This window comes from Pinus tabuliformis, chromosome 1_2 (genome assembly GCF_031772625.1).
Source record: "Pinus tabuliformis cultivar Carrire ecotype Pingquan chromosome 1_2, CPIR1, whole genome shotgun sequence".
In the NCBI taxonomy this organism is placed as follows: domain Eukaryota; kingdom Viridiplantae; phylum Streptophyta; class Pinopsida; order Pinales; family Pinaceae; genus Pinus; species Pinus tabuliformis.
In genome coordinates, this window is record NC_142298.1 from 1,165,129,689 (window position 1) to 1,165,157,023 (window position 27,335).

At 41.8% G+C, this 27,335-nt stretch overlaps 1 protein-coding gene across 2 annotated transcripts in view; it reads right to left on the reverse strand.

The window, feature by feature from the left end:
- Positions 1-23,610, reverse strand: part of LOC149210364 (protein ANTAGONIST OF LIKE HETEROCHROMATIN PROTEIN 1-like) — a 219,503-nt gene extending 195,893 nt beyond the window's left edge. Inside the window, exon 1 of one of the 2 annotated variants that reach the window (XM_089396704.1) lies at positions 23,489-23,610. The gene's annotated coding sequence lies outside the window, so the exon portion shown is untranslated. The remainder of the gene's footprint in view (positions 1-23,488) is intronic. The other variant, XM_089396705.1, reaches the window with a different exon arrangement.
- Between the last annotated feature and the right edge of the window lie 3,725 nt (positions 23,611-27,335).

Here is a 27,335-nt window from a genome sequence, read left to right on the forward strand (position 1 = left end):
TCCATTTGGAGAATTTATTTTCTTAAAACAATTTAAATTTGACTCTAATTAATTAATTTTTTTCCGTTCAACAGAAACTTGACAGAGGCCATCGCTCCCCTACCTGCGATCTTAGGGCCTTCCTGCTCGGTTATCACTCTACCCACTGTTCCACCCTCCTGACCGCCTTTCGCTACACCTCCTCTGTCGTTGACTTCCATGCAATTCGTGGCACACTGCATTAGCCCTGATCTCACCGCCTGCTCTTCTAGTGGCCCTCCCCTTCAGCCATCCACCGGATCCCATTATCCCTCCACTGCATCCCTCGGTGAGCCACTGCTTTCCTCATAAGGTCTCCCCCCCTCTTGGCTCTGATATCATTTCCCCTATCTGGCAGTTTCACGAATGTCCCCCTCTTCAGACACTTTCCCCTTTGGCCCTGGTTTGAACCCCCCGAATCCTAACCCTACTTGCAGTGGAACACATGAGGACGACACTGAAGTGGGACATAGGCCCGGGAAAAGACAAAGTGTGTAAAATCAAGGGTAGAGGACGTCATCATTAGTCTAGAGGAAGACATACAGTGGGGTGAAGCCATGGACACCGCCGAACGAGTCCTGGTGGGCAGAGTCTGGGGCAGGAACTATACAGTGGTACGGTTGAAACAATGGGTGGCAAAAATTTGGGGACAACACTTGGCTGAGTTACCTTTCGTTCAAACATTCATCTGTGGCTGGTTTGCTTTGCGTTTTGCTCGGCTCGAGCATACGAACTGGGTTTTGTCATCATTCTGGCATATAGAGCAGGCCCCTGTGCTGCTGAGGAGATGGAGCCCCCTTTTTGATCCAGAGAGAGAACAGTTAGGGAATGGGCCTCTATGGGTTCACCTCCTCGGCCTGCCGCTACAATTCTGGTCTAAGGACATATTCAGACGCATAGGGAACGCCCTCGGCACCTACTTGTAATTTGACAAGTCATACCTCTCCATGGGAATCATGGCTTTCGCGAGGATCTTAGTCCATATAGACATCAAAGAAGGGTTATAGGAGCAAGTTACACTGCGTTGGAGAAACTTCACACGAACGCAGATCCTGGATTATGAGGGGATACCATTTTGATGTAGGCACTGCCATAAAGTGGGTCACCTCTATAAGGACTGCCCTCTGAATGGGAAAGCAAGGAACGGGTACAAGGGGTAGACAATTCGTACTAAAGATCCTCAGGCATCAACAGGCACAACCCTTCACATGAAGCAGCGGAGCACACAGGCCCTAAAGTAGTAGAGCATTCCCTGGCCTTGGAGACTCCGAAGAAGTGTGGAAAAGCATCTTTTCGGCCATCCTGTCCTCCTCTATCTTCGGGTATGTCCACTTATGAACCCTGCTCTATACAAATCTCTTATTTATCTGATTGCATGGATGTTTCTATGGGGTCTCATCAGAGATCTGATTTTATATCATCCCCCCACATTACCCTTGCTTGCCCTCTGCAACACCCTCCTCCTATGTTTTCCTGTAGCCCCCCATCCTTCCCGGAGGCTAAACCATCTGCATCCTCCGACTCTGATCAAGGATCTCTTCTCCACATATACTAGATCTTTTCCCTTTCCAGATCATAGGCCCCTGACTCCATAGGCATTGGCTTGGTATCTACCCCCATCCCTCTGAAGCCCCCTAGAGGCCGACCATCCTCCCTCTCCAAAGCCAAGCAGCAGGCAGGAGAGGAGATTATTACAGGGCGTCAACTTACTATAGACCGGGTTCTTAGAGCACAAAACACCCTGGGCTCGTCCCCCCCATGAAGCTGCTCTCATTCAATTGCCAAGGGATAGCTAGCCCTGAGAAAAAACTAGCTCTGCGAAGACTTCTTAAGTTTGAACACATTGATGTTGTTTTCTTACAAGAAACCTTGGGTCTTGCTGAAGCCATAACTCACCTCCTCGAATCCATGCTTCCTAGGTGGTCCTTTCAAGCCCTTGATGTTAATGGTCATTCTGGAGGCATAGCCTTGGGTTACAACCCTCGCTCTATCAAGCTGTGTAACATTTGGGGCAACATTGGATACATAGGGGCTGACATCTTCTCATCCGATCTAGGCACAGAAATCAGACTGATAAATGTATATGGGCCTTGTCATCATCGTGAAATATTTTGGGAACATCTTTTGACCTCTAACATCTTGCAACCTGACAACATTATCCTGGGTGGGGACCTTAACTTTTCTATGGGTTTCTCATAATCTTGGGGTCATCATGCCCAGGTCGATCCCCTCTTTGCTTTCTTTGAAAATATCCTGGAGAACCATAGCTTTATTGATATCCCCTCTGCAAAGATTCTACCTACATGGAGAAACAAAAGGATTGGAGAGGACAGCCTCGCAAGAAGGCTTGATCGATTCCTCATCAAGGAACGATTACTGGAGTTAGGCCTCATCTTCAAATAGTGGGTTGGATCAGGTGGTATATCTGACCACTTGCCAATTTTCCTTGACATAAGGGGAGGAACATGCAAACCTAGAGCCCCTTTTAAATTCAATACCACTTGGTTGAAGGATGCCTCCTATACTCGATTGGTTACGGACTTCTGGAAGTCCCACCCCCTGCTGCTGGAGGGAACATTACAGAAGGTTTTGTCAGCAACTTGAAAGAGTTGAAAAGGCTATCTAAAATCTGGGCTCACAGTAAGAGAGAACAGGAAGTGCAAACCCTAAGCGAAATTGAATCAGAAATTGCTGCTTTGGAGGACGAGCAAGGAGGGGTTTTTATATCCAGAGATCAAAAGGATAAGCTCACTGAGTTAATATCGAAGAGGGGAAAAATACTTAAAGATAGAGAAGAAACCTGGAGACTAAGAAGTAGAGCAATTTGGTTGATGGAGGGAGATGACAACACAAAATTTTTCCACAAATTTGCCAATGGTCGCAAGGAAATCAATACCATTTGGCAACTGACAAATGAGCAGGGGGATGAAGTGCATACTTTCCAGCAACTGGCCTCACTGGCCACATCTCACTTCAAGCAGATCTATCAAGCACCCCCCAACGCCACTCTTGCTGAGGTCATCAAAGTAGCACAACTCTTCCCTAGGTTCGTAGATCAGGAGAATGTTATGGAGCTGAACAGGGAAGTCACTCTAGGGGAACTAGAGGCCACTCTGAAATGGTTTAAGCGAGACAAGAGTCCTGGACCTGATGGATGGTCGGTGGAGTTCTATACAACCTTTTTTGAAATTCTTGGAGACGACCTACTCAAGGTCATTGAAGAATGCAGGACCACGGGTCGTATGCATGGGGCCATCAATACCACTTTCATCACCCTCATTCCCAAATCAGACAATCTGACCTCCTTCGATCACTTCCGCCCCATCTCCCTGTGCAATTGCATTTATAAAATCATTGCAAAAATCATAGCAAACTAACTCTGACCCATTCTCTCCACCCACATCTCCTCAGAACAATTTGCTTTCCTCCAGGACCGTCAGATTCATGAAGCAGTTGGTACTACTCAGGAAGTGATGCACTCTATCCAGACGAAGAAGATTAAAGGTATGATCATCAAGGCAGACCTCTCAAAGGCGTTTGATCGAGTAAGTTGGTTATACCTCCGAATGCTCCTAACTCATCTAGGTTTCCCATATGAGTTTATAAAATGGATCATGTGTTGCATCACAAACATATCCTTTAGTGTCTTAGTCAATGGAGTGGCTTCACCTTTTTTTCACTCTGAAAGAGGCCTCAGGCAAGGGTGCCCCCTGTCCCCCTTGCTTTTTTTGCTAGTCATGGAGGGACTTAGTAGACTTATTAAAGATATGCATCTCAGAGGTAGACTCATGGGAATCAGGATCACTGACAGTTGCATAATAACTCATTTACTCTTTGTGGATGATGTGTTGATCTTCCTAAATGGTGGCATTGGGGATCTGACTACCCTTCAAAACACCATCTCCCTCTTCCAATTTGCAACAAGTATGGTCATAAACAACTCTAAATCCACCATCACAGCTTTTGATTGCACCCCTCATGAGATCCAATTTGCTCTCCACTGTTTCCCTTTCACCCTACTACAATTGGAGGATGGACTAAGGTATCTAGGTTACAGGCTAAAGCCCCATGGCTACAAAATAGCTGACTGGACATGGTTAATTTCAAAGTTAGAAAGAAGACTCAATATCTGGTACCATAAGTATCTTTCCAGGGCTGGAAGACTAGTTCTTATCAAAGCAGTTCTTGAAGCCACTCCGGTGTACTGGATGTCCCTAGCCCGGATACCTAGAGGAATCCTTACTAGAATTCAAAATTTTTGTTGCAAGTTCCTTTGGAAAGACAATCAAATAGGGAGGATTTTTGCATGGGCAAAATGGGATCTTCTTACCCTCCCAAAGAAATGGGGAGGGTGGGGCATAAAAAATTTGGATGACTTCTCATCAGCTCTGGCAGCCAATCTAGGTTGGCAGCTGATCACAACCAATAGCCTTTGGACTATGGTGGCTACCTCCAAGTACATACACCCCTAAACCTGATGAACTGGCTCAGACAGACAAGCTGGAATAAAATAGGGATCTCAGTCATCTGGAAAGCAATGCTAAATTCATTGCCTCTCATCTGAGATGGACTCACTTGGAGAATTCAAGATGGTACATGTGTTCGCATCGGGCTGGACCTATGGATTGGGTGATGTAATGCCCACATGCTCCCTAAAGAACTTAAGCTCCACCTTGCTAACTCGGGCATTACTCACATCCACCACATTGCTGACATGGAACGATCCACCTTTCTCCATCAGGCCTGGAAATCTGCTCACAAATTGCATATTCCACAATATGGCATTAATAGTGGACAGAATACACAACGGCCTTAACATAATCTCATATCAGAATAGTTGATGATCCAGGTGGATATTGGTGGCCACCTGCCAAGTCCACCTGGACCCCCACCATTGTCTTTCTCAACATTTTCAGTTTCCTTAATTGTAGCACAACTTACTATTTTTAGCAGTTTTTCGGGTCCTGAACTTCCGGAGCCGTTTTGAGGCCCTAAACGACGTTTTTTGGGGAATCTGGGGGCAACACGAGTCCATGGAATGGACTGGTGTTGCCCGTTCCAACAATGATAGTGCTCGGATAGATCTTTCTAATGAGCTATTGTACGCGTCAAACGGAGATCATATGCCAAAGTTACGACCCCGGGAAGTTGATGTACCAACTTACCCCCAAACGGGGCCCACAGTTTGGCGTTTCATCTCCTAGGGTTAGGTTTTGGAATGTTAAGGGTTTTTCCATTGTTTCTCAACAATAAATAGGCCTTCGAGCCTCATTGTAACACAGTTCAGAGGCATGTAGCCATCACATCTCTTCTCAGAGATAAGCTACCATCGCCCTAGCTAGTTTATTGCCATTTCTGTTTGTAAGCATATTTCAGTATTTTCCATTAATGAAATGAAGTATTATTGCCGCTGCATCTTTGTGTATATGGTTATCTCTGTAATTTGTTGCGTTCCTGTTTAAATCCGGATCAGTGGTATCAGAGCGGTCTGCTTTTTCTCTGTTTTTCTTTGCATGTCCCCAACAAGGTCGGGATATAAGGAGTTAGGGCTTGAACTGGTTGAACCTTTGCAAGACCAGCCTCGCAAATCCCGACGGCCTCCCATGGCGGACGAGAAGAAAGACGAGGGGGCAGGAGATCCCATCAAAATCTTGCTCGAAGAAGCGCTCGAGCGACAACGGAACGCGATGATGGACAACTTTGCGCAGATCCTTCAGCGGCTACCCAGAAGCGGCGCATCGGCTTCCAGCAGCTCCTCTGGAAAGGCCACACCCTTTAAGGTACAAGTTAATTTTGAAATCCCCATATTCGAGGGTCAGATAGACGCCGATGCCGTAGATAAATGGTTAAATCTGCTAGAGGGTTATTTTTCTGTTCATGAATTTTCGAGTCGGGAAAAGATTGTTTTTGCTCTTCTCAAAGCAGCCCCCCACGTCAAGGACTGGTGGGAAACCTACTGCGAGCAGAAGGATGAAAGTACTGGCTCACTATTTTCAGCCGCACCCACCTGGGATTCGTTCCGGGATGCCATCAAGGAGCAGTACTACCCTGTCGGAAGCTATGAGGATGAATACATAAAGTGGACCACGCTGCGGCAGGGAAGGGACCAAGACGTGCCGGAGTTCACCAATCTTTTCCATACCCTTCGCACAAAGTTGGGTATCAAGGATTCGGAGCAACATTTGATACTCAAATACCGTGGCTGCCTGCACAAGTACATCCAGGAAGAAATACAGTTCCTAAACATTCCCTCGCTCGGCGCAGCATACCGGTATGCCGTCAAGGTCGAGCAGAAGTTTAAACAAAAGAAGCGAGACTTTGGATCTGCGAATCCAAAGCAGGGGAAAGGTGCCCCTAAACCACAGAACAAAGGACAAAGCCAAGGCGGGACAGCCCAAGACAACCAGCCGAAGCTGCAAGCAAAGAGCAATGCCGCGAAGCCGAGAAAGGACACTGGAAAATGGTGCGAGTTCCATAAGAGCTCCACTCACAACACAAGTGAGTGTCGGGCCAAGCAGTCACTGGTGGCTGAGCTAAAGGTTTCAGAATCAGATGCATGTTCCGACTCTGAGTCAGAACCCGATAAGGGGTATGAAAAAGGGAAGCAGATCATTGATGCGGATCCCAGCGCCACTGTTGCTACCGCAAAGATCCAGAAAAATGAACCCGAAGATCCAGAGGAGGAGGAGCGTCTCTTCCACTCCTTGATGTGGGTAAAGGGCTCCCCGATACAGTTCATTGTTGATAGCGGGAGTCAAAAGAACCTCATTTCGGCAGAGGTCGTGAAGCGGTTGGGCTTACCGACCACAGCACATCCACAACCATACACCATTAGGTGGCTTCACCAAGGGCGAGATCTTCGCGTGAGCCAGCAGTGTCGCCTTCCATACAACATCAAGCCCTTCACGGATGAGGTATTGTGTGACATTGCTCCCCTTGAAGTTTGTGATGTATTACTAGGACAACCATACTTGTGGAAGCGACATGCTGTGTATGAATCAAGGCCCCGTGCTGTTATTATTACATTGGGAAATAAGTTGTTCAGGATACCAGAGGTAGCACCACCTGCCGCCATCTCTTTGATTACTGCAAAACAATGCAGTAAGATCATTTCCAAAACCAGGAAATTTGTTTTCCTGATGATACGCCCTCAAGGGAAGAAGAAGACAGTGGCCGCGGCCTCCAAACGGGGTCCCTCTGCACGGCAGCTACAGATGGACAAGATTGTGGAGGAGTACGAAGACATCTTCACCTCCCCAGCAGGGGTTCCTCTGCACTGTCAAGTCAAGCACTCCATCGATCTGACCCCAGGTGCGCCGCTACCCAATGGACCAATTTATCGGCGCTCCGTTCTGGAGAACAATGAAATCAAGAGGCAGATTCAGGAGCTCCTGCAGAAAGGTCACATCCGTCCGAGTTCTTCGCCCTGTGTGAGCCCGATAGTGTTGGTACAGAAGAAGGATGGGACGTGGAGACTCTGTATTGACTATCGGGCGCTGAACAAGATCACTGTCCGTAATAGGTACCCGATCCCGCGGATTGATGACCTCCTAGACCAACTAAAGGGGGCGAAATATTTCAGCAAGATCGATCTGAAGTCAGGATATCACCAGGTACCAATTGAACCCTCAGATGTGTGGAAGACTGCCTTCAAATCCAAGGAGGGCCTCTTCGAATGGTTGGTCATGCCTTTCGGATTGACGAATGCTCCTGCAACCTTTATGAGGCTAATGGATGACATCTTGCGGCCATTCACCAACTCCTTTGTAGTAGTATACTTGGATGACATTCTGATCTTCAGCCAGAGTTGGGAAGAGCACCTCCACCACATCCGACAGGTTCTCCAAACACTGCGGCAACACAAGCTATGTGCCAATTTGGAGAAATGCACTTTTGGCATGACCGAGGTTCAGTATCTGGGATACATCATTGATGAACAGGGGGTGCATGTCGATCCAGCCAAGGTCCAAGTCATTCGGGATTGGCCCTCTCCAACCACTCTAACAGAGCTCCGCAGCTTTCTAGGTCTTGCCAACTTCTACCGCAGGTTTGTGTTGGGATTTTCTCATATTTCTTGGCCCTTGAGTCAAGTCACCAAGGGCGGGGCGAAAGCAAAATTCTTTTGGTCTGAATCTCAACAGAAGGCATTCAGGGAGTTGAAGGATCGCCTCTGCACGGCACCAGTGCTCGCGTTACCAGATTTACAACAACCATTTGAGGTCGAGACAGATGCCTCTGACTATGCTATTGGGGCAGTCCTTACTCAACATGGACATCCAGTGGCATATCACAGTGAAACACTTTCAGACACAGTCCGAAAGTACCCAACTTATGATAAAGAGATGTATTCCATTGTACAGGCTTGCCAGCAATGGAAGCATTACATTTTGGGGAAGGAAACGGTCATCCACACAGACCACCGACCTCTGCAGTTCATACAGACCCAAGGGAAATTGCAGAATGATCGCCATCAGAAGTGGTCTACATACCTGCAACAGTTTCACTTGAATATCAAGTATAAAAAGGGCAGCACCAATAATGTTGCAGATTGCCTCAGTCGACCACCGATCATGGCGCTAACCACCGTGCTCAACTCTTGCGGGCACGAGACTTCTGATTGGCCACTTCTCTACAAAAGCGACCCAGAATTCGGCCACACATACCAGACACTCTTGGAGGGTCGGCAGGTTGCAGATTTTCACCTCCAGGATGCCCTATTATGCCATCTCGGTCACCTCTGTGTTCCTTCAAGCGAGCGTGCCAAGATGATTTGGGAAGCACACTACAGTCGGGCTGCTGGGCATTTCGGGGTCGAGAAAACAGTGGCAGTACTGCAAAACTATTTCTATTGGCCGAATCTTCGACAGGATGTTGGGAAGTACATCCGATCATGTACTGCCTGTGCCATTGCCAAACCAACCATTAAGAAGCAAGGCCTCTATACCCCGTTGCCTACCCCTAGTTGACCTTGGGAATCCATCTCCATGGATTACATGTCAGGCCTTCCTTCCACTAAGCATGGAAATGACTGTGTTTTTGTGGTCGTCGACAGGTTCTCAAAGATGGCCATTATGATGGCCTGCAAGAAGAATATCACAGCAGAAGCCACTGCTAAACTCTTCTTTGAACGAGTGTGGGTGCACTTTGGGATCCCACAGTCTATCATCTCAGATCGGGACAGTCGGTTTCTCAGCACCTTTTGGTCCAGTCTCTGGTCAATGTTGGACACCAAACTCACGAAGTCCACAACCTTCCATCCTCAAACTGATGGCCAGACAGAGGTTGTCAATAGGATGATTGTGCACATTCTGCGCATGTATAACTCAAAGCATCCACGCACATGGGACGAGAGCCTCCCCTACGTTCAGCACAGCTACAACCGAGCTCTTCACAGCTCCACTGGCCATAGCCCTTTTCAGGTGGGTTTGGGATTCCAGCCACTATGCCCCATTGATGTGGCCATGCCACTTGCAGCTACTCACATGAATTCAGCTCATGTCAAGTCCGAAACAGATAAGGCCACCAGCTTCATTGAGCGCATCCAACATATTCGCCAGCAGGTCCATGACATTCTTGAGAAATCAAATGCCAAGTACAAGCAGCGACATGATCAACATCGGGTGCCACACAAGTTTCAGGTGGGCGACAAAGTCTGGTTGCATTTGCAAAAGGAACGCCTTACTGGAGCCTATCGGAAATTGAGACCACTCCGATATGGTCCTTACACCATTACTAAGGCTATGGGAGACAATGCATTTGAGCTCAGCATTCCCCCATTCCTTGGCCTGCACCCAGTATTTAATGTGGACCGCCTTCGGCCATACTTTCCACCATTGCTAGACACATCCGACATTGCAGAACAGCTCAAACCCACAGAATTAAATCCAGATTGCATGGAACAAGCTGCAAATGATCGGATCATGGACACACAGATCAAGAACACTCGCCAACAGAATATCCAACTGTATCGAGTTGTCAAAGCGGGCCAACTCCTTCAGCAGGGCAAGTGGCTCACCAGGGAACAAGTTCAGCAGAAGTTTCCTCATCTCATGGAGGAGCTCAACGCAATGGGGACCATTGCTTCCTAAGGGGGGAGGAATGATCCAGGTGGATATTGGTGGCCACCTGCCAAGTCCACCTGGACCCCCACCATTGTCTTTCTCAGCATTTTCAGTTTCCTTAATTGTAGCACAACTTACTATTTTTAGCAGTTTTTCAGGTCCTGAACTTCCGGAGCCGTTTTGAGGCCCTAAACGACGTTTTTTGGGGAATCCGGGGGCAACACGAGTCCATGGAATGGACTGGTGTTGCCCGTTCCAACAATGATAGCGCTCGGATAGATCTTTCTAATGAGCTATTGTACGCGTCAAACGGAGATCATATGCCAAAGTTACGACCCCGGGAAGTTGATGTACCAACTTACCCCCAAACGGGGCCCACAGTTTGGCGTTTCATCTCCTAGGGTTAGGTTTTGGAATGTTAAGGGTTTTTCCATTGTTTCTCAACAATAAATAGGCCTTCGAGCCTCATTGTAACACAGTTCAGAGGCATGTAGCCATCACATCTCTTCTCAGAGATAAGCTACCATCGCCCTAGCTAGTTTATTGCCATTTCTGTTTGTAAGCATATTTCAGTATTTTCCATTAATGAAATGAAGTATTATTGCCGCTGCATCTTTGTGTATATGGTTATCTCTGTAATTTGTTGCGTTCCTGTTTAAATCCGGATCAATTGAAGGGGAGGATGAGATCATTTGGGCACATGCAAAAAATGGGCGGTACTCTCCCAAAGAGGGATACCTTTGTTTAGCTAGCAACCATAAACCTCAACCTATAGAAATATGGTGGAAAGGCATGTGGAAACTCAAAGCACCCCTAGAACCAGACTATTCATGTGGTCAATTTTGAAAAACAAGACTCCCACTGGAGACAATCTGATCAAGAGAGGAATGCACGAACCTTTTTGGTGCAGCTTATGCAAAGACAACACAGAATTTGTGGACCACCTCTTCCTCACCTGCCCTATCACTATAGATCTCTGGGTATCTATCCTCTCGAACATCCCTTCTCAGTGCACATGGCAGGGACAGACTTCTAGAGAAGCTTGGACCACATGGTGGTCTTCTGCATCCCCGACAAAGGCTAGGAACCTCCCCCTCCTCATCTTTTGGGAAATCTGGATCGCTCATAACCATCTCATATTTAAGGAAATTGCTCCTCATTGGCCCACCATTTCTGCTCTACTTCAGGCAAACTTTAAAAACATTCCTAATGACGATGATAATCCTCTTCCCAGGCATATTTTCCCTGAGACCATTGACCACACCCAGCCACAGGATTTCTTTGTGGGGGCAGTGCCATCCTATATCTGTCAGACTCCCATCACTTCCAAATTCAAATGGGGCTTGGAGGGGGCACAAACAATTATGCAAAGCTCATCACTGCCAAATATCTCATACAATTTGCATTAGAAAAACATTGCAGGAATCTACAACTATTTGGGGACTCAAAAATAGTGTGCAATTGGATTAATAAATCATCAAACTATCATGCATACACTCTAAGGCCTATCCTGGATGAGGCCCATAGACTTATCTCTTTATTTGACAACTTTGCTTGTCGTCATATATACAGGGAATGCAACACACTTGCCGATATGCTATCCAAGGAGGCAGCGGTCAGGCCACGTGACACATGGATGATACAGGAGTAGAGGGATGAAGCACACTACCAGTACTATCATCACCCTTTCATGGACCATATAGTATAGGCTCAGCAGGAGCCTGTGCTTTTTTGTTATATGTTAATATTATCATGTTTATATATTACCAGTTGTATTTACAGACAGACATACTCTCTGAGCAGAGTTATTTTTTGATAACATTATATGAACTCTACTGATGGCAGAGCCTCCCTGCATGGAGTGCTAATTATATTTTTTTTTTATCTCTACTTAACAGGCACTTAGCCTCATATACTGCATATGCGAACAACATCTACAACATGCAATTTTCCTTAATATAATGAAAATTACGATTTTTCCAAGGTGAAAAAATTGTATTTTGCGAGAAAAAATAATTAATTTACACATGAGGGGATTTAATTATTTTTCCAACTCTCTAATACATAATATTTTTCATTTATGAGACTCAAATAGGGAATACACATTTGGACACACATAACCCATCTGTGACACAATATGATCTAGTAAACCAAGTGATTTGTAATAAAAATAATTAAGCCAATTAGCTTAAATTATTCACAAACCACTTTTGCATTAGACGCAACTAAAAACACTAGGACTCACCTAATAATTCGACAATAAATTTCACCCTAGCTTTGTGGTTTAAGCTGGAGGGGAAAAACTCTTTTGATTAGCCGTGTCTAAAAACACAGGTAATCAACGAGGTTAAAAAACTTCCTATGATGGAATTTGTCATCAAATTATAGGCTTACCTAGATTGTTATATAGACTCAAGGTTTTACTAAGATCATTTACGATATATAATTTGTAAAATGGGATGACCATCACACATGGACTGTTGATATGTGATCCGATCCTTGTTGAAAAAGTTGGTACTTCCACTTCCCTCGAACTTTGACAATTTGAGTGCAACACTACCCAACACCCAAAAAAATGTTAGTGGAAAAGGTTATTTCCAAGATAGATGCAAGACTACTCTTATGGAAGCCTTTCTCCAAGATGTTTCTACTACTACTACTACATACCCTTTCCCTTCTTTTCAAGACACTAAGAGGCATACTAACCAAACCTACAACACTTAAAGCACTTCAAATGGCTCAAATCTTCAAATGAGCCTTCCTTTTCTTCTAACCCTTCCTAGATTCTCCCTTCTTTCCTCCTTTCCTTACCATTCCAATAAGGGTTAGGTCTTGAGCTCTCTTAAAACCAACTAAAAACATCTCTAACCTTTTGTCTCCTCTCACATGTGTTGGAAATTGTAACTAGTTTGGGTCTTCATAATTATCATTTGTCTTATGTCATGATGTAATTCTTTTGTATTGATCAAAAGAAGAAAGAAAATGTAAAAGAAAAATTGTTTATAAAGCATGGGTTTCATGCTTATGTTATTTGGCCAATAGGTCAAGCATCCATTATATACTTTTAGGTTTGTATCGTGAGTCAATGTCATTAGGACCCTATTGGGCAAAGAATTTATTTTTTTTGTAATTGTAAGCGTCTAGGAGGGCTCCAAAAGACAAGTCGGGAAACCTTGCTATGTCGGGCCATAAAGGGCTATTTGAGTCACTCGAAAGGCTATAAAAAGAGGAGGCTTGACCTCATTTGAAACACTCTCACGTCTTGTCTTTCCATCTACGGCTAAAGGAAGTGCCAAGGTTCTTAGAGGCTAAGAGCCATACAAAGGGAGGAAGAGAAGCTATTTCTGATGTCTGATGCTATCATGTGTGAGTATCTAAAAATGTCTAGGGTTTCCTTAGTCTCAAATTGTAGAAGGATATTACAGTGACTTAAAGACTAGAAGAGCCTCGTCTTGGAAAGTTTATTCTTCATTATTCTTGAAGACATTGTGTGGAAGGGTGGGCTGGTCAACTTGGTGGAAGTCTTAGTCTAGGTTTTAGGTCTTGGAAGTCTCCTTTGAAGTCGTTGATAAGAAGAGAAGTTTTGATGGGTTTTCCCCTTAGAGGGGTTTTGACCTGGCGTAGGGCCTATATCTTGTATTCGCATGATCTTTATTGTTTTTGGGTTTTATTTGATGATGAGAACATAATCATAACTAAGAAGAAAAACATAAAATCACAAGTAAATGTCATGTAAGGAAAATGTTAAATTACAGATGCTACCCTAATAAGTTTTCCAACAAAATGAAGTGGACGCACTGAGTTTCAGAAGTGAGTAACTACTCATGAGCACAAATACACCGAAAAAAATAATTCCGCAATGGACCAAAGCCATTTAGAGTGATCTAAACTAGCTCTATCATCAAGTTATTCTCGAATGGCAACAAGTTATCTCTCAACTCTATGATCTTCATTGAATAGCTTGCTATAGAATTGATTTTGCTTGTGCAGGTTAATACAAGTCAACTTGCTCTTTAGAAGCATTTAGGAAGACTAGGAAGACATATTAACACTTTGGTACTGTAGGAATTTACAGGGTAAGTTCTTCAGACAGAACACCAAAGGACACTGCTCACAAATAGATCACAGATCAATACACCAGTATTCTTAACATGGTTAAAACCCTCAAAGAGGGAAATAGTCCACGACCTGAGCCAACGCAATCACTTCAGGAAATTTATTAATAAAATAATGAAAATTTACCTAAGCTTCCCTCATGAACGGTTACCCCACAAATGACCCTCCATGCTCTTTAAATAGAGATCATGGACCAATCGGGTGTGAAGCCACAGATCAAGTTTCGGTAATCCCGAGGAGAGAATGAAACATCGGATCACTTCATGTCTAGAACATATTGTGACCATCGAATTGTAAATTACAAAAGTACATAGTAAAGAAACACACTTTACCTAAGTCTACACTAGACCAAGTTATACTTAAATATTTCCTATGCGTCATAATATCCTAACATCCCCCCTTAAGAACAACTTGGGATAGGATTGAAGGATGTACAAATATGACACAATAGGAGAATGAAGGAGGCATTAGAGCCTATCCCCACTTAGTGACAACTTCCTGAACTCCAACCATAAATCAAAGTTTAGTAAACTTCGCCTCTGTGAGAGCCTTTGTAAAGATGTCTGCAACTAGATCATCTGTTGAACAATATTGCACTTCAAGAACATGGTCATGAATGAGCTTTTGCAGTTAAATGTGTTTGCTGCGCTGATGTTGGACTGGATCTTTGCATAGTTGAATGGCACTTTGATTATCACACCAAAGTGTAGTTGGATGCTGCTGCTGAAAGCTAAACTCTGACAGGATTTGACGAAGCCACAGGGCTTCCTTACTGGCTTCTACGACACCATGATACTCTGCTTTTGCTGAAGAAATAGAAATGGCACTTTGTTTCTTGCAAGCCCATGTAATAGGTCCTGAACCAAGAGTGAACACATAACCTGCAGTAGACTTTCGATCATTAGGGTCACCAGCCCAATCGGAATCAGTGAAACCAACCAATAGAGGAGATGCTTTCGCAGTGTAATGAATCCCAAACTGAACTATACCGTGAACATAACGAAGTATTCTTTTAGCTGCTTTCCAACAACTTTCATGTGGGTTTTGCATAAATCGAGCAATAAGGCCAACAACAAAGGAAAGGTCAGGATGAGTATGGGTCAGATACAAATTTTTTCCTACAAGTTGACTGTATAAGGTAGCATCAACTTCAGGGGAAATACAAGTGACTGAAAGTTTGGCTCCAGACTGAAAGGGAGAAGGGGTTGGCTTAGAATTTTCCATGTGAAAATGGCGTAGAAGATCACAGGCATACTTGGACTGGGAAAGGGAAATACCTTCCTTAGATTGCAAGACTTGAAGACCAAGAAAATAATGCAAGTGTCCTAAGTCTGCCATTTCAAACTTCTTTTTAAGGTTGGACTTCACATGGTTTATAAGGTTGGGATCACTACCAGTAAGGATAAGATCATCAACATAAAGAACAAGAATGATAAGATACTTTCCCACTTTCTTGGTGTAGACAGTATTGTCAGAATGACACCTAGAAAAGTCGGTTTCTAAAAGAAAGCTATCCATTTTGGCATACCAAGCCCGAGGGGCTTGCTTGAGACCATAAAGGGATTTCTTAAGCCGACATACAAGGCTGGAGTATGTTTGTATAAAGCCAATAGGTTGTTCCATATAGATTTCTTCATGTAAGTCCCCATGCAAGAAGGCAGATTTAACATCCATCTGATGGAATTCCCATTTGAAAGAGGTAGCAAGGGAAAGAACAAGGTGGATAGAGTTCATTTTGGAAACAAAGGAGAAGGTTTCAGTATAGTCAATGGCTTCAACTTGTGAAAAACCCTTAGCAACAAGATGAGCTTTATGCTTATCAACTTTTCCATCTGGTCCATACTTGGTTCTGTAAACCCATTTGCATCTAACAAGTTTTCATCCCTTTGGAAGAGGAACAAGATCCCATGTATCATTTGCCAATAATGAACGATATTATTCATTCATAACCGCGTCCCAATATGGATGGCCTGAAGCTTTTGCAAAGGTGTCAGGATCATAATTCGCTAAAGCTTGAGCCAGTAAAGAAGAGGCTCTATCGAACTGAGAATGTGTACATCGCTAATCTGTAGGATCACCGGTAAGAGCACCTGCTGCATCCTGAGTAGCACGGACCCATTTTGGAAGCTGAGGAGCTGAAGGAGGATCTTGAGAAGGTGGGGGAGGATTGTCATCCTCGTTATCATTATCTGAAGAAGAAATATTTTTAGAAGTAGAAGGGATAGAGAGAGGTGGCACATCTGCCGAACTAGGCTCGTAGGCCGATATATTTTCAGCAAACTTTACATCTCTTCTAATGATAATTTTTTTGGACTTAAGTGGATTAAGTCTATATCCTTTGACATCTTCATAATATCCAACAAAAATACATTTTTCACTCATAGGTTCTAAAGCTTTATGTTTCTCATCTGGAATATGGGCCCATGCTTCACTTCCAAAAACATGAAAGTGACTTACATCTGGTTTAATTGAGCTCCATGCTTCTTCTGGAGTGATATTCTTTAAAACCTTAGTAGGAGTGCGATTTACTATGTAATTTTCACAGTTAATTGCTTCCGCCCAAAAATTAAGACTAAGTCCTTTAGATTGAAGCATACAATTAGCCATTTCCTTTAAGGTGTGATTCTTCCTTTCAGCTACACCATTTTGTTGTGGAGTATATGGAACAATATGTTGCATTTGAATTCCATTCTCAGTGCAAAAGTTGATGAATTTGTTGTTAACATATTCTCCGCCATTATCAGATCTTAGCTTAAGAATTTGATGTCCAGATTGTTTTTCAACAAAGGCCTTAAAGGCAAAGAACATGTTAAATACTTCACTTTTGAGTTTTAAGAAGTATAACCAGAGAATGAAACAACTGGAAGGGGACCACATAAATCACTATGCACAAGTTGTAAAGGGGCTAAGGCGTGCTAAGAGGCACGTTTTTCAAAACTATCCCGATGATGTTTTCCAAGTACACATCTGGAACAAACACCATCTCTCCAAGATACCATTGGAAGACTTGTCTATTTTCTTTACATAGATTCTGAAGGGAGCGATAGTTTAAGTGACCAAATCGCTCATGCCAAAGTTTTCTCACTTCATCATTATGAGCAACAAATACCAAGGGAATATTTGATGACCCAAAGTTGTTAAAAATTATCCCGATGATGTTTTCCAAGTACACATCTGGAACAAACACCATCTCTCCAAGATACCACTGGAAGACTTGTCACCATATTTTCTTTACATAGATTCTGAAGGGAGCGATAGTTTAAGTGACCAAATCGCTCATGCCAAAGTTTTCTCACTTCATCATTATGAGCAACAAATACCAAGGGAATATTTGATGACCCAAAGTTGTTAAACTTATAGAACCTTGTAGAATCATCAGCAATGCCAGTAGCTAAAATCTGTCTAGGATCTCTTAGGTCCTTAATTACAACATCGTGAGGTGAAAATTCAACGATTTTACCTTCACCTGAATGAGTTATTTGATATACAAATAGAAGGTTGCAGGATAACATTGGAACACATAATACATCATTAAATTGACCATTGTCTAGATGAAAAGTTCTAGTCCCTACAACACTAAGAAATCTATCATCACCAACATATATATTTTTGGTGTTACAATCATTTAAATAAGAAAACATGGCTTTGTTTTTGGCCATGTGATAAGAAGCTCCAGAATCAATGAGCCACTCATGAGATTGAGAAGAAGAAGATACATTTAGTGCATAACCAGACTGAGATGCTTGACAACCACATGCAGAAAGTGTTATTCCTGAAGACGAAGTTGAAGTTGAAGAGTGCTCCAAATGGATGTTATGCTTCTTCATTGTTGCTTCCAAGGCTTCCATCTTCTTAAAGCATTTGGATTCTAAGTGGTCATCTCGATTACAAAAGTGGAAATGTCTATCAGTCTTCTTCCCTTTGTTTTTATTTGCCTTATCATTTTGTTGAAATGATTTTTCATCTTGAGAGTGAAATTGCTTAGGACCTTTATTTGGTTTAGGACCATTCTTTTTAAGATACTGCTTCTTAGGATTCTTTGAATTTGGTCGCTGCTGGGCGGCTAAGGCTTTCTTAGAAGAGTTTCCAAGATTAAGAAGACCAAGATATAAATGATTTTCTTGTTCTCTTATTAAAGAATCATAAAAGACATCAAAAGAGGGGGACTTGTAGTCTTGTCCTTGAGAAATAAAGGCTTCTCTAGTAGAATGGAAGGTGGAGACAAACATAGAGTAGACTGGTCCCAACTTAGTAAGAATGGAATAGATAAGGCTACCATCTTCTTTCTTAACCTTAATACATTCCAAGAGAAGTCTAAGAGTGTTGAACTTGGACAAAAAATCTTCAGTGGAAGAAAAATTATTGGGGTCCAATGTAAGCAACTCATTTTCGAGTTGATGGGCTCTAAATTCTTTTTAATTCCAAAAACTTTAGTGAGCTGTTTCATTGCTTCATTAGAAGTATCAAGTTCTACGATATGGAATCTGAGGTCTGGAGAAATAGACATCCCTATCAACCCACGTGCTTGATCTTGCATATTTTCCCATTTGGCTGCCTTATCTTCATCTTGAGGTTTGGTTTCTTGGCCTGAGGCTATTCTGTAAAGACCTTTACTTCTAAGTAAATCCACAATGTAGGACCACCATTGGAAGTAGTTGATGCTGTCCAGAATAACTTGGCATGGACTTTCCATTTTAACAGAAATTGAAGCTGTTGATGCCAAAAATAAGTGTTCCAATGGAAAGATCTTGAAAAATTAGGCTGATTAAAAAAAATGGCTTCCAGATGAAGAAGTTATGGCTTTTTGAAGAAAAGTTGTTGAAGATGCCGACGAAGTGCGTGAATGTGTGAAAATGAATGATAATGTTATATTTACCAAACTTAATCTAATTAGCTCACTTAATTTTTTTTTTATGTGACTCACTATTATAAATAAGTGAAAATCACTTTTACAATGGTATTTTATGAGCTACCCACTAAATTGTAACTTAAACAAAAGATAAAAAGACATTAGAATTATAAGTGACTCACTTTTTATAAAGGGTAAGAACACTTTTACATAAAGTAATTTTAAAACATAAGTTACATGTGCTTTTTGAAAAAGTAACTCAACAAAAAGAAAGACTTGAACTCAAGACCTCTATTCTCATAAAGTAATTTTGGACCACGTGAGTTAGTTTAAAAGGTTAGTAACTTTTGGAAAAGAGGACGTTTTTTTTTTAAGCTTTGGGGTGCGTTCTTACTTGAAAAAACTCTTTTTTACCTATAAAACAAAAACCACAAAACCCAACACGGACATACAAAAAAAAGAAGCCTTACATCTTGAAGTTAGCTTTAGCCAGAAAATAAATATTTTTCTCAATGTTTCTGATTTTCCGAGATCACACTATGGCGCGGCAAAAAAGAGCATACGCATGAGAAAAATCCTTTCTTTCTGTTTCTGATTTGCCTAGATCGCACAGAGTTGTGGGGCAAAGAGCATACGCAGAAATGAAAGGTATAAATCCCATAATAAAAAACAGAGAGCTAAATAAACCGAAATAAATAGAGAGATTAATAGCTAGAACTGCAAATAAAGACTGTATAACTCCAGATCTTAAAAATGACGTAGCTAGGGCTATCGGAAACCTTTTTGCGTGAAATGAAAGGGGTTCCTCACTGGAACAGATGCTCCTAACACAATAGAGCAGTCCTCTCGGCCCGAAAGCAGTTAAAAACAATAGATATAAGAAACGACAGTCAGATGTAGTTGTACCGACTTCAGATTTGGATCGCCAATGGATGCGGCCCTTAAATAGCTCTGGTACCATGTAGTAATTTACAAGGTAAGTTCCTCAGACAGAAAAACAAAGGACAATGCTCACAAACAGATCACAAATCAATACACCAGTATTCTTGACGTGGTTAAAACCCTTAAAGAGGGAAACAATCCACGACCTGAGCCAACGTGGCCACTTCAGGCAATTTATTAATAAAAGAATGAAAATTTACATAAGCTTCTCTCATGAACGGTTACCCCACAAATGACCCTCCATGCTCTTTAAATAGAGATCATGGACCAATCAGGTGTTAAGCCACATATCAAGTGTCGGTAATACCGAGGAGAGAATGAACCGTCTGATCTCTTCATGTTTAGAACATATCGTGACCATCAAATTGTAAGTTACAAAAGTACATAGTAAAGAAACACACTTTACCTAACTCTACACTAGATCAAGTTATACTTAACTATTTTCTATGTGTCGGAATATCCTAACAGGTACAAAATGACCAAGGTATAAAACATCTCCTTCATCGTCTTCTTCTTTGCCATCTGAAGGGTTAGTGATACTTCACAGAATCAAGGAAGATTCATTTGCCTTGACTAATTTCTTAGTATGTTCCGCCAAGTCCTTGAGATCAATGAGAAGTGCAACTTTCATATCCACAAGATACCCTAGTTCAACTTCCTCCATGAGATTTTACAACTTGTATTTCCTTAGTACAATGTTAGAAGCACCCTCCAATATGTGACACCCTCAAAGACCAAAACAAACCGTTACTACAAACCCTAAAAACACACTTGAGCAAATAGACCAGAGAAAGGAAATCAGATCTGCAACCTATCGCAGGGGTATATTGCTTATCTTAGGCCAATTACAACCTTCCAAACACCAGAAGATCCTAGGCATCTCACCCAACAACCTATCACAAATATGAATCTGTTTCACTTACTGAAGCTTGAGCATCAGCCCACTAAAACCCTTCGAGAACTCCCTCTCACAGTGAGTAGTCCATTACATACGTAGTTCTAGCGGATTTCAGTGAATGTGTTCTGACACAATGCTAAATTTAGGACCATGGTAAACAAATTCTGCACTAAAATAAATTAACTTGAACAAAGGTAGATTTAAAACCAAGGCCTCAATCAAAACAACAATATTTGAATATGTTGATCTACAAACACATACTGTTGGAAATTACATAACAATGAACAGGCAATACATAACACTAAATACTGCATGTATCTTCTATTTGCAAAAAAGCAAAAAAATTACATTTGCCAACATTCAAAATTAAAACTCTCCAACCAGTACAGTGGTGCACCCTAGGCTTTTGTTATAGAATAAGAAAAAGAGAGAATATGCAATGTATCTAGTCATCGTCATGAAGTCCACAAGGTGACTCATTCAAACCCTAACCTTAATCTACTCAACAAGCACAACCTCTTGCATGGTTAAAGTGCCAGATGTAGCTTATCTTAAGTGGAGGACAATGGTCACATGCATGCATGCACACCCCTCCTTTCGATCTGCACCTCCTCAACTCCTTGTGCCTCAATCAAACCCTAACCTTCCTCTACTCAAGAAGCACACTGTCTTGCATGGATAAAGTGCCAAATGTAGTCCGTCTTAAGTGGAGGACAATGGTTGCATGCATGCACACTCCTCCTTTGGATTTGCACCCTCCTCAACTCCTCGTGCGAGCACCCTAGCAAAGCTAGGACTCCTTGTGACTCAATCAAACCCTAACCTTCATCTACTCAACAAGCACACTGTCTTGCATGGATAAAGTGCACCTCCTCAACTCCTTGTGACTCAATCAAACCCTAACCTTCATCTACTCAACAAGGACACCCTCTTGCATGGATAAAGTGCCAGATATAGTTCGTCTTAAGTGGAAGACAATGGTTGCATGCATGCACACCCCTCCTTTAGATATGCATCCTCCTCAACTCCTCATGCGAGCACTCTAGAAAAGCTAGGACTCCTTGTGACTTAATCAAACCCTAACCTTAATTTACTCGACAAACACACCCTCTTACATGGATAAAGTACCAGATGTAGTTTGTCTTAAGTGGAGGACAATGGTCGCATGCATGCACACCCCTCCTTTGGATCTGTACCCTCGTCAACTCCTTGTGCGAGCACCCTAGCAAAGCTAGGACTCTACGCCCCGCTCTAACAGTAGATAATGCATTCAGAAGCAAACTTTGAAATAGAAAAGCTAATATAAGTGGATCAATAGTCCAAAACAGGTGCTGGAAGAGGTTGGCACATGCATACTGGAGGCATGCATGCACCCTTACTCTCTCTCCCTACATAACACCAATGCCGCTCCAAAGAACACTAGTGTTGCACCATCATACTCATATGTTATGCCCTCACTCTAACTGCATTGGAATCAAAGTAACCTCTGCTAGAACTGTTATGCCATAGAGAAGGAGAACAACAACAGGATAAAAATCTAACACTGCAAGGGGTCAGACTCAAGACTAAGGATGTGGGTCCTTAATTAAAATGCCAAACCAGGGAATTTGGCAAGGTGCCACCTACGTCACTTACAGAAATTCAATACATGGAGTTGTATGCAGAGTTGTAGCAACGCACGAGCACTGCAAGGGTATCAACCCACGATAAACAACCTATAGAGTTGTATGTGGAGTTGCAACAAAGCACGATCATCAAAGGGAGTTGAACTTAAGACCAACTTCATGCTGATATGGATCCTTAATCAAAATGCCAGACCAGGGCATTCAACAAAGTACCCATGTCGTTGGTGGATATGGGATTGAAGTCAAAGAAGATTGAATAGCACAACTGGATGAATATCCAATGAGATTACTGTTTTTAAATATACAATAGCACAAGTTGATGAATATCCTATGTTTTTTGTTATGTTGATAGATGGCCCTTCGTCTATAGCTGCCAGAATGAAGGAGTATACGTTCGCTGAGATAGGCCGCATTTGTGTACCACTAAGGTCCAATCCATTTAAAAAAGCCACATCCATGCGCTGTCAAGATCGCTAGTAGTTCCACATCGCGGTATTTCGTGAATAACCAAATCTCGCGGCTCATGGACACCCACATCCTTATTTCTGGGATAACCAATACCTCACAATTGCAATAATATTTAGTCTTGAATACCCAACATTGTTCAAAGTTGTCTGACATTCTTGAATACCCAGCTTTGGTTAAAATTATCTTCTGGCCAATGTGATAGATTGAAACCTGAATTTGATGAAAAGGAGGAGGAATTCCTCTGCCAAAAGCTGTGCCACCAGTCAGATTCCATCACCTTCACTTCCCCATCTCTAGATTTCTCCATCTGTCCGTCTGAATCCTTCTGTTTCTTTTTATTTCTCCCTTTCAGAACTCTCCTGGGAGGAGCCATGTTGTAAAATAAAGAATTGAGAACGAGCTTCTGCGTTTTTTTTTTACAATATATGCTCATGAAAAAACATCAAGGCAAACTAATTCATTTGATGCTCAACGACAACAATTCTAGAAGGCGTGAGAGAAAAGAGAATACCCGCGTGGAATTTGAAATTGGGAGCGCAAGAAATATAGGAGCTGTCGCTCCACAACAGGCTTACAGTGTACGCTGTAAAGCTGTATAGCGTGTAGAGATGGCACCTCGTAAAGAACTTAGTCATATAGCACAAAAGAAAATCTTGGGTAACTTGCTAACATGCCTCTGTCTTGATTGTACTGAAACCGGATCTCTGCAAACAATATTGTTTCTAGCGGGGCCAATGGTAGCGGTCTTATGGACAGAGGCAGCGTTAGTTATGAGTACGTCAACTATAGGAACTAAACGCAATTCCATTAAACAATTTTTATTTTTTAATTTTTTATTTTTTTTTGTAGCGGTTTGTGTGGCCAGTGAAAATAAGGGATTGTTAGTTTTTTTTGTAAGATGTAGTTTAATTAATATATAATTTTAAGTAAAATTGTAAAATTATTTTTGTTATTAAAATACATTTTTGAATCTATAAACAAATTTAATGAAATAAAAAGTTTTTTAAATGAAATAATTTAAATTTAAAATTTAAAAATAATAATAATCATATTTGAAAAAAAATAAAAAATCATTTATACATTTTTTATTATTATATCTCTTTAATTACATATTGATTAATCTCTTTCTAATGGACCATATTAATATTGATTAATCTCTTTCTAATAGACCATATTAATGAAAAAACATATATTTAAGATTTTTTTGGTTAGGCTTTTAGTAACATTAAGTAGAGTGGCTAGATCTTAATATTAGTCAAAAAGTTTTCAAGATATATTTAAAATTTTCATGGTTAGTTTTTTAATAACATTAATTAGAGTGGCTAGATCATAATATTAGTCAAAAGCTTTTCAAGTTAGGCATTGTCTACAAACGCCACAAATTAGTTTGGATGGCAGATTTCTTGTCGGAATCTAGTAAAAAAAAATAAAAATAAAAATGTTGGAGTGTTTGAATAGTTTTTTTGATAGTGGAAATTGATTCAGCACTATCAAGAACCCCTAGGGCACCCAAAATCTTGAAATTTGACAGTTGTAACCTAGATTTTCAAAAAATTATGCCAAATTTTGTCATAATCTTGTCGAAATTTCCATTATTTTCTAGGCTAATTTGTGGGTTCTCTAGACTACGTTTTCGTGTTATAGTTGAACTATTTATGTCATTATTTTGACGGAAAAATATTGATGTTTTTGACTATTAAAAATTAAAATAATGAAAATATATTTGTTAGAAAAGGGATATTTTTATTTTTAAATTGTTAAATTTATTTTAATTTTAATTTTTAATATTTTTAAAAAATTATTATTGAACCCCTGATCGGGGTGCGAGCCGGATGGCAATCCCATCATATTCGAATTAATGTGAAGGACTTCAAGGTACACACCCACCACCCCCCACATGCTCGAGGTGATGGGTGCGGTGTCTCCTTGCATGCATGAGGTTAATACCTCTGCGGAAGATGGCAGAGTCAGTATGTTACTGCTTGAGTTTGGTGTCAACAACTCCGCGAGGTCTGTAGGTCAATTCAGTGTCTAGGGGATTGCAGTGTGGATGAGGGACTTCGTGGGCAGAGATACATTGCGGCTCCAAGAAAGGAGGTGGACTATTCCTCTTCACGCAAGGGTAACCTAGTATCTTAACTGTTTCTTCTCCCCCTCCTCCATGCATTCAAGTGTTTGGTTATGGGATTGTGGTTTGCATGGGGTTAAATTGTCTTTGGGTTGGAGTAAATTGGGATGTTGGAAGCCATTGGCACCGGTAATTTGGCAACAATATGTTATCCTAACTAGTATGGTCTCTGTGTCGGTTTGTTATGAAATTCTTCTTTCCCGATTAGGGTTATATGGGATGTGGGATAGTGGTGTCAACCCTAGGGAACGATGTTCTCTAGTTTGGTCGGAAGACCCTGGGGTTTGGGGTTGGGTTGCCTTCAGCTTTACCTATAGGTCTGTCTTACTGTTTTTTTATGGGGTTGAGGCGAAGCCTTTCCCCCGACATAACTGGTGGTTTTGACATTGTAAAGATGTTGTTGTCTAGCTTGCTTTGCTTCACACCCATGACCTTTGTGGAAGCTTTCGTGGGGTCACTATTGAGGCTTTGCACCGCTTCGGGTTTGGGAATCATTATAATGTTGTTGGCGTTGGCTATGGCGGTCTCTTAAACTCTGTTTCTGGCTACTATGCAAATTGGCTTAGGGGTAAGGAAAATGAATTCCTGTGTGGGATGGATGACTTCGATTAAATGCATGGGCTAAGATTGGCGAAGATTCAACGTTTTATAATATGGAAATTATGGTTTCATTCTCCCATGGTAGGTGCGTGGGGAGGTAGGTTCACCTGGGAGAAAAGTGCTTCTGGGCTCGGGCCACCACCTGTACAATTATATGACATCATCAATTTTATCACCAGGTACCGTGAGCTAGTTGTGATGGCGAGGGTTGCAAATGCTAGGGGCCGTGGTAGGAGGCCTTGGGTGACATTGCAGGAGGAAAAAACCAATTCCTCAGGTGGAAGAATAGGTTGTAAGCCGTTAGCCAGCACCATTAATGATGCGGCTAATGCATACCGTGAAGGGACCAGTGAAGAAATCAGGAGATTGATCGAGGAGTGGGAAGCAAATCTGAACCACCAAGCAAACTCGAAAGATATCGAGATGGAGGATTGACGAGTAATGGTGCCAGATCCTAGGCATACTTGCGGGTGAGTGACCTAGTTCAAACAAACTTTGTATTTGTATTGGACCATGAAAAGCCTAATGGGCAAGGCCTTGGAGCATATTTCAGTGAGTATGGCGACAGTGATACAGGACTTCCCCAACTACAAGCAGGACTTCCAGAAACTTCAATTCCAACTGCAAAAACATGATGGACGCCTCCGCTGAATCGAGGATCACCTCCACTGTTTTTTGTCACATACAATGTTTCCTGGTTCCAATGTTAAGTACCTAGCCCTGATTGAATCTGCTTTTGTGGAGGGAGATGAATAGGATGATAGTTGGTTTTAATTTTGATTAGTACATATGTGGATAACTTTTAATTTTCAGCATGATGTTTTATATGTTTATAGGCAAATAGAGTATGGACACGGTCATGATATACAAACTTATATAGCTTGGGTAGAAAGACTTATCACTTTTTGCTATTGGATGGCTTATCATGCGGTTAGGTGGCCAACAAACTTGGTTTCCCTTTAGGCAAGTTGAGGCCACCTAACCATTCATATGTGGTTGTAACTTGCTTATATTTAATGAAAATGGAAGGATCTACCAAGCTTATATATATATATATGTATATCGAAAATATATTAGATAGAAAATAAGTATATATATATATATATATATATATATATATATATATATATATATATATATATATATATATATATATATATATATTTTGTTAAAAATATTATTTCTTTGTGGGTGGAGGAATATGAAAAGTTGACTTATATTAAAGAAGAGCTTAACGACAAAACAAACCTTGCACTACCCGTCAATCCAAGCATTATAGACATGTTTACGGTGTTGGACTTGCCAACATGTCAAGGGGATCTCCCCGGTAAGATGTCCCAATTACACCTCATACCGTTTGGTGTAGGAGTCCCAGCAGTGGGTCGTAAGGTAATGCCTTGACCGCATTGTTGCACAGAGGCAAGTAAGATAACTCTGTCAATAGCAAGGGTGTGACTAATGTAGTGAGTCAAGGAAGGTGTATGAGAGGTTCTACCACTTCGAAGGGAGAATAAGGTGAAGGTGAGTTCCAGGTTGAAAGGGATCAGTCCCAATTCAGCTAGGAACACACAACACAAAAGGACATGCATAGCTTTCGGCAGAGCAGTCCACTCGGATGCGGTAGTCACAT